We start from the raw sequence: 8,579 nt of genomic DNA on the forward strand, positions 1-8,579 counted from the left end.
TTCCACATTTTGGCACAAAAACTACTTGCTCAATGAAGACAAGATGGAATTGTTCTTCCTTCTGGGGCCCCCAACATAAGAAGGACAATGGACCTTTTGGAGCGGGTCCACTGGAGGGCTATGAAGATGATCAGAGGTCTCTCCTATGAGGAAATGCTGAGAGAGTTGGGGTTGTTCAGCCTGGAGAAGATTAAGCTCCAGGGAGACCTTATAGCAGCCTTCCAGTACTAAAAGGGGGCCTACAGGAGAGCTGGGGAGGGACTCTTTGTCAGGTAGCGTAGTGATAGAATGAGGGGTAACAGTTTCAAACTGAAAGAGGGTAGATTTAGATTAAATATTAGGAAGAAAATCTTTACTGTGAGGGCGGTGAGACACTGGAACAGGTTGCCCAGAGAAGTTATGGAAGCTCCATCCCTGGAAGTGTTCAAGGACAGGTTAGATGGGGCTTTGAGCAACCTGGTCTAGTGGGAAGTGTCCCTTCCCATGGCAGGGGGGCTGGAACCAGGTGTCCCTTCCAACCCAAACCATTCTATAATTCTGTGATACCTTAACTGATAGTATGGACAATACAACTGAGCAAATTGCCTTCAGCTTGCGTTGCCAAAGCTTGACCGGGAACCTAATTGGACAGGTATCTGGAATTCCTTTCTTTCAATGGGTCAGACTACTGGCTGGATAGAGTATAGCATAAGAAATTATTAAATGAACAAGTTTAGGATTCTCACAGAAGTTGGCAACTATAGCCGTAACACACGCATGCACATGAGCTTGCTTTGAATCATTTCTTCTGCTCAGTGGTCCAAGGCACATTCCAACCCTGACCCAGAGGAATATGGACTGCCTTTACCTTGTTGGAGACAGCAGGAGCAAGAGCACATGGAAAGCCTTGGGTGGGAGAGTCTACATCACTGAAGCAGTGCACCCCCTCCTCCGACCTCCTGCAAGGGACAGAGGCAGAAGGGAATTAAAAAAAAAAAAAAAAAGAAAGAAAAAAAAAACAACACTTCTATCTCTTGGAGAACTCAAGATGCAAGTGATTGCCTGCAGTGCCTCCTTTGCCTCCTGCTTATTCTCCCTCTCCCTATTTCCTACCTGTGAGGAAGCTGTCATTCCCTGTGAGATTCCCTGAGCTGTCTTAACTTAGCACTTGCCACCTGAAACATCCTGGTTATAACAGCAGAAATCTTCTGGCCCCAACTGCTCTGTCTCCGTTTACGTGCATCATTTGCCTCACCACTGCCATGTAAGAGCTGAACGACCTTTTTTTGCCAGGTTCCTGCTCTATCATAGATTTGCAGCAGAATAAAGACAGGTCTCACAGCAAGCTTTGGGATCAGATCTCAAAACTGAACCATATTAAAAGAGCTGAAAGTTCTGAAATATCACTGAAATCAGCTCCTATTGCCACAGCCTGGCTATTAGTCTCCAAGACGGGAACATAACAGAGATGGTGCCAGAACAGAACTGATAACACCCTGCAGGAGAGATGCAGGTATGGTTCTGTGTTATCACTGCTGGTAGAGCCAGTGTGCATCAGATGGGCTTTTGTCTGCACATCTTCTATTGAAAATATATTATTGTTTTGGCCCCTGCTGGAGCAGCAACGTATACAGATAGCAGCAGCACTTACTTGATCTCACAGAAGAGAAAACAAAAAATAACATAAACAATACACTGTAGTTTAAAAGACATACATCGCATTGGGGGTTGGACTAGATGATCTCCAGAGGTCCCTTCCAACCCTGATCATTCTGTATGATTATGTGATTGCCCATTGCACTACGGACAGTCTCAGTGCTAGCTGCAGCTCTCCTACTGTTACCTAATAAACTTTCCATGCCATTCACAGATTTTACTAGGGAGTCACAACCGGGGTTTAAGTCATGGTGAAGGTGGGGCTGGGAACAAAGCCCAAGTTTCCAATCTAATGGACAAGGCTTATCCTCTTTGTAACGTAATCATGGATTGTTATGTGATCATATAATGCAGTCATGAATTGTTATCCTCTAGCTGTTAGATGCATGACTCCTACTGCTCCCATGATAAGTGATTGGTATCTGTAAGTCACGCAGACTCTTGTTCTGAACGCAATGGCTATGTTCCCTGTTGTATGGAAGTAGAACACTTCTGTAATCATGAAGCTACACTCTACTACAAGCTCCAAGAATCTCTATGCCCACCAACACTCTGACAATTCACAAATTATTTGGGTAGCCCAACGGCACCAGGTAACTTGCATATAGGCTGATCTACATAAAGTAACACAATGCTTCCATCCTACGATTTTCTCCTAAAACTCAAATGAGAGAGATCTGTGTAATGTATCTGAAGATTAAATCCATGCCTATGGGAGGGAAGCTGTAGGAGCTAATCTTGACATCCTCACATAAATATTGGAATAGTTAGATGGCAAATATAATTTAAATGAATATTAATATTATACCAACACATGCTTTACTTATCATTTTATTCATTTACTTGAAGCATGTTTGGGACTAACAAAATTTATGTCCAAGGCAGTACATGAAAGATTTTCATTGTTTCTTTTAGAAAGCTGAAGTTTCTGTTTTGTAAGCCCTAAAAAGGTAAGAGCTTAATCTGATAAATTCTTTTTCAGAAACTAGCCACCTCCAGAGAAGTGTAATAGTAGAACTTTTGTGCAACTGGATGCCCTGGGGCCTTGTTGCATGCTATAGTGTTTTTCTTTGGCTGCCACTGGTTTGAATACTGAAGCATTCAGTAGAGAGTAAAATACTCATCTGCATCATGGAAATCTGGTGTTTCCTACAGGAGGTCAGTGGGGCCAGTCCTGTCCCTGTTCTCACACCAGAAATTCATCTCTACACTTTGGACTGACCTGGGCGCTTTGTGCAGCAACTGCTCCTTACCATTCAATCCTAGTACAGTTCTATTGTCGAAAGGACTCCGGCAGATGCTAAAATCACCCGTCTTATCACACATTTGGAGATGTTCTCAATTCTGTAATTAACCCAGATTAGGAATGTGCCTAGACTTAAAAAATCCAGGAGAATTACTTAGATTTTATGTTATCTTTTACAAAATGTCACAAAAAATTGGGGCCATTGTAACTACTGCTTGAAAGTCCGTTTGTGAATTTTGAACTTCTGGAATAAAAAGTGCTAAGCTTTATTTATAGAAAGAGAATATACTTTTCAAATTAGAGCTTCAAACTCTGACCACAGAAAAGCAGGATAACATCCTTCTGAAAAAGAAAAACAATTCTGCAGACTGGGAGAGGAGCATGTATACCTGCTGAAGTTTTATTTTTAGGAAATGGCAACAAAGGGAAGCAAAAGGCATAGAAAATGCCAAGACTAAACTAGGATTTTACTAGTGACAGTAACCAGTGCATTAATTTTAAGCAGGTAGCCAAACTAAAAGTAGGCATTGCCGATCCACTGCTAAAGACTCCACTCTTCATTCTGAAATGGTGTGAGAAGCACCTCTGCAGACCTCTAAGCCACTGTCTCCACATGCACCACTCTGCTCGCATCCTGTATTCCCACCTGGCAGCATCCTCTGCTATTTCAGTCCTGGGATCTCTCTATACAGCTCTCTCAAAATCATTCCCACCTACTATAGCTGAGCCAGTTCAATAACCAAGTCAATGCAAGCATTTGTTCAGAGAAAAAACACAATTTGGCCTTGACAGATTTCATACATCCTTTCATCCACCTTTCATAAGTATTCCAGAGGTAAAGGGGATTTGTTGCGCTCTGAAGTGCCCCAAATCCTCAGGTAATTATTTTTCTTCCAGAAGGAGAAACAATACGGCATCTTTTACAGCTAATTATGGAATGACAGTCAGTATAGTAACTGGTGCCCCAGCCTGACAAGCAATTCTTGCAATGAGACGCTTTGGAAATCACTCACTAGAAGGGACGGGCGATGCAGAAGAACTGAAGGTAATTTGAAACAACAAGAAGAGGCCTGAAATGCTCATAAGGAAAATTCCGGGCAACCACTTCCCTCTTGAGCAACAGCTTCTGCTCATTCACTCCCTTGTTTCTCCCTTAGAGAGACATATTTGCTCTATCAAGTAAGATTTTTAAGTATTCAGTAAGACAGTGGAAAACATGACACAAATAGCCTTACTCTACTAACACCAGCATCTATAGAAAGTACAGCTTTGAATTTTGCTCTCACACAGATCCCTAAAATTCAAAAAAAAGAATTACCAAGACAGAACTGGGAAAAGGAAGCAACTCTACAGATAAGACACAGCTCGCTCTCAGCTGGTCACAAACTTTTCTGCCCGTAGACTCTGACCTCCATTCATCTGCACTCCCCTTTGCGGCTGCCGGGGGGCTCCTGAGGGCCACCGCTCCCACGTGTGGGCTACCCCCGCTCTCTGCACAGGGCTTCCTCCCTCTCTCCTTGCACCGACAAAAAGGGCGGGCGGGGTACCGAAAAGGCACGGGGAACCCAGCTAGCTCTCCCCCCTTACCAGGTACCACCCTGCGGGGCAGGAGAGAGGAGAACTCCCGAGGGAGATTAATCTCGCCACCCACCAAATCCAAATTGGTGAACTCCTCCATTCGCGGGGAGGCAGGAGAAAAGCAAGCGAGCCTCACCCAAGCCCTCTCTTCCCCTCCATGAGAGAAGCCCCCGACGACCTCACCCCGACCAGAAGGGGGCCCGGAGAGGGAGGAACGGCGGCAGCTCCGCGGGCAGCCGGACCGGCCCCGGAGCCGGAGCTGCAGGGCTGGGGCACGGCTGTCGCCTTCCCCCTCCTCGGCTCCCCTCTCCTTCACACAACCCACGCGGGTTTCTTCCCTCCTGCTCCCACAACGCGGCCCTCGCCTGAGGCGGGACCCGCTCCAGCACTTCGTCCCAAGCGCCGCCAGCCCCGTCCCCGGGCTGCCGAGGGGAAAGACAAAGCGCCGGGCTGAGCCGCCCGGTACCAGCACTGGTACCAGTACATACCCTCCGCAGGCTCCGGCAGGGAAGCCGCGCTGCCGGGGAAACATGCCGGGCTGCTCCGCTGGGTCAGGTCCCTCCTTGGGAGTCTCCTCTCCTCCTGCCTCGCCATGGAGAAGGGCACAGGCTCCCCCCGGCTCCCGCCCCTCCTCCTTCTCCCACGCCGGGCTTCAACGGGAGGGACAGCAAAGGGCACCTCTCAGCCGGGACCCGGCCAGTGGCACAGGGAAAAGCGGAGAGACGGAGGAAAATGAGACAACGGAGGATGATGAGTTCAGCCCCTCCTCCTGCTCCGCTGTGGAAGATCAGTTCCCCCTAGATTTTCCCTTTGTGGGGGATCCATGGCTGGTGCACAGCCTGCACTCCGCTGGGCCAGCCGAGCCGAGGAAGCTGTATTCCGGGTTGTCAGTGATGGTAAGACAAGCAGTATTGGACGAGGACAGCAGAGGGGTCTCTTATTCAACTCTGCCATAGAGTAAGATCTCTCCCCAAACTCTCAGTATTCAGAGGGAAAAGTGAGCATCAAGGCAATCCTCCACAACTTCCCGTTCCCTTCAAGGGAATACTAAGAAGATACCAAACCTGCTAGCCTTTGGTATTCGGAGCTGATGTAAATCAAGTACTACAGAGATTTGGCTCTACATACCCTTACAAAATAGCTCACTGATCTCACGTGTAAGCTATTTACTAGGGAAGCTCCAATTTTGAGATGTCAGATACCCTTTAACCACGTGTATTTGCATTCACTCATCAATGGCTCATCATTCCTGATAAAAACTGAGGATGAGGACATGATCTTCCATTGCAAGAGTATGCATATATTTGTGCTTAAATAAAAGCACAAACTTTCCTGGACACTTTTTTTTTTCCTGTTATTCCCAATTTCGTTCCACAGGATGACATAATGTTTCCTTTTTACATCAAGGGCTATAAAGGCAGCAGCCAGAGCCTTACGCCAAGTGTCAGTCTCACACTGCATTTGTTCTAACTCACAAAGGGGACAGTAGAAAACACAGAATGAGAGACAGAATTTGACAGAGGAGCCAGCGAGCTAAGAAAAGACACAAAGGAAGAGTGAAAGCAGAATGCAGAGAGACCAGACAGACAATATGGGAGAGCTGATACAGATGGTAAAAAGGAAAATAGAGAGAGCAAGCAGCTTCATCAAAGTTTTAGGGATAAGAGTGCAGCAATTTCATCTTAATGCTTCCTATAAATTCTACTTATGAAAGATCTGGATAGAAATGTTTGTGGGGGCTTCAACGGTCTGTGGGTGCGAAAAGAGACTGTAAGGAATCAATCAAGGTAGGTGACAACTTTGAATGGACGAAGAAAGGATCCACATGCTGTTTTTAGGAACTTGCATGGAGGCCAAGTGTTTCCATTTTCTCTCACCTACCTTTTTTCTTTCTTTTTTTTTTTCCCCAGTGGGTCCGATGCTGGAATACGGGCTAACTCATACAGCCCACCTCCTCACTCCAACCCAGATGCCTCCCAGAGGGGTCCAGGGCACTGAATTACAGCAGCTGCTCTCTGCACAAGCAGTTCTTACTCATTCACCCGACTCTCTGAGCAGAGATGTGACTGGGCGCAGCCAAAGAGCCGAGCCTGCCACTGCTGCTGCCTCCAGGAAGGAAGAAGAGACATTATTTTCTGCTGCTAGAGGAGGCTGCCAGCAATAACTACTGCCCTCCCCCACCCCAGGGTCGTTATCAGCAGCAACAGCAAGCCTGGATGGGGTGAAAGCAAAGTATACGGAGAGGCCCAGGTCTTTCTGCTGATCTTCAGCAGCTTGCCGCTACCAACAGGAGCCAACTTTGTTCACATACAAAACCACACTGGGCTCAGCTTTCATTTAGCTGTCTCACAGCTTCACCTAACTTCCTGTGCAGCTCCAGTTGTGTACGAAGCCCTCAAGACCCACCAGCCAACAATTATTAAACACCCTAGTTACTGTTCTAATTAGCTTGCTTTAGCAATAATCATACAAGTAAATCACTTCCACATGTAAGCAAATCACAGGCCCCCTTTCCCGTTACTGTTCCTCAACTTACAATCAAGCTAACAATTGTTAATATTTACACAGCTGATGCAACAATATCACCTAATATAAGCCTTCAGTTGTACTAAGTAGATTTAGTTCCTATTAACATTTGCTTTCTTATTGACTAATTCTGTGTACTTATAGTCTTACATTGTAATCCATATATTTGTCTATATTTGCATAGGTCATTACACATTTTATAGTCATTGTGAGTTTTAGGGACTGACACACAAGTTTCTGTTCTTTTGGGTATCCTTGTAGGTATGTTAATATGTGTATTACAGTAATTGGTGTTGATACATTTTGCTATGTATTCTTCCAGTTTTTGTTAACAGATTTTTTTTCATTCTTATAACTGCATTAGCATTTTATCTTGCTCATGTAGGAAAGGTCTGCATTAGCTGTAACACAGAAATTCATGTCTGCAATCTTATTAATTATTTGAGTCATTGTAAGAACATCAGAAGCTCCACAGAAGCTGCGCAGTAAACACAGCAGCATATCCTTCACTGGTAAACTCTTCAGGGCAGAAACTGTCCTTTTTAATGTATTGCTACAATATTACACTTCAGTCTTCACAAACTCATAGATGCACCCACAGATAGAATCATACATGTTTTCACATCAGCTGTTTCCACAGATCTGCGCACACAGCTTCTAAATATAGTACCGAGTGTGCACAGACAGCACCTCCCACTGCCCACTTGGGCTCATCCTGTTATGCCAAAGGTTGACAGAACCAGGGTGGGATTCCTCTGAGTCTGGACAGACCCCTCTTTCATGCCCCTCCATCTCTTCAGTTTGTCTCATTTCCTACACAGACATCTGCTTTCCCCACCTCCTCTTTCTCTCTCTCTCTCTTTTTCTCTCTCTCTCTCTCTCTTTCCCCAATTGCTTCTCTACACAATGCAGTATAACACAACGTCTTTTAAAAAGCATACAGCCACTTTCCCTGCTGAGGCTGAAACTGCCCCAAGGTCCATCCATTACACAACGCCACACAAGCAGCAGAGAAGATCTGAACCCACCCTCCCCCCGCTGTCTCTGCTCCCGTTCCTTCTAGATGCAAAATATATTTTAATTGGCACTGCTGGCAAGACGAGAATAAAAGCAGCTAAGCTGTTCATCCCCTACCTGAGCAAGGATCTCTCATCCCCAGCTGGTGAGCGGATGGAGACAGGGAACCCAGCTGCTCTCCGTTCCTTGCACTATCAATTATTCACGTAGGTTGCAGTGTCCTCCCTCTCCCTCCCTCCCTTTCCCTTCCGCTGCCCCCACCTGCGGATGAATGGAGAGCGAGCAGGTCGGCGCTGTCATACTCGAAACTAGAGATCATTGTCGATTGAACCGTCAGCCTGTGGAGCAGCTGGGCTCTTAAGCAGAGAAGCTTGGTCCTCGGGGAAGGGGCCAGACCGGCAGCTCCATAGGTGGAGCACGGGCAGCTCTGTACACCCGCATCCTGCTCCCTGCATTTCTAATCCCGGACCTGCAGGGATGACCTTTAAAAACGAGAGGGGTTTTGTCATGCTTTTCTTTTCTCCCCCACAGGAAAGCACATTTATTTATTTCTCTCAAGTATAACAGCAGTTATCTG

Source organism: Vanellus vanellus, assembly GCF_965231255.1.
Source record: "Vanellus vanellus genome assembly, chromosome: 1".
In the NCBI taxonomy this organism is placed as follows: domain Eukaryota; kingdom Metazoa; phylum Chordata; class Aves; order Charadriiformes; family Charadriidae; genus Vanellus; species Vanellus vanellus.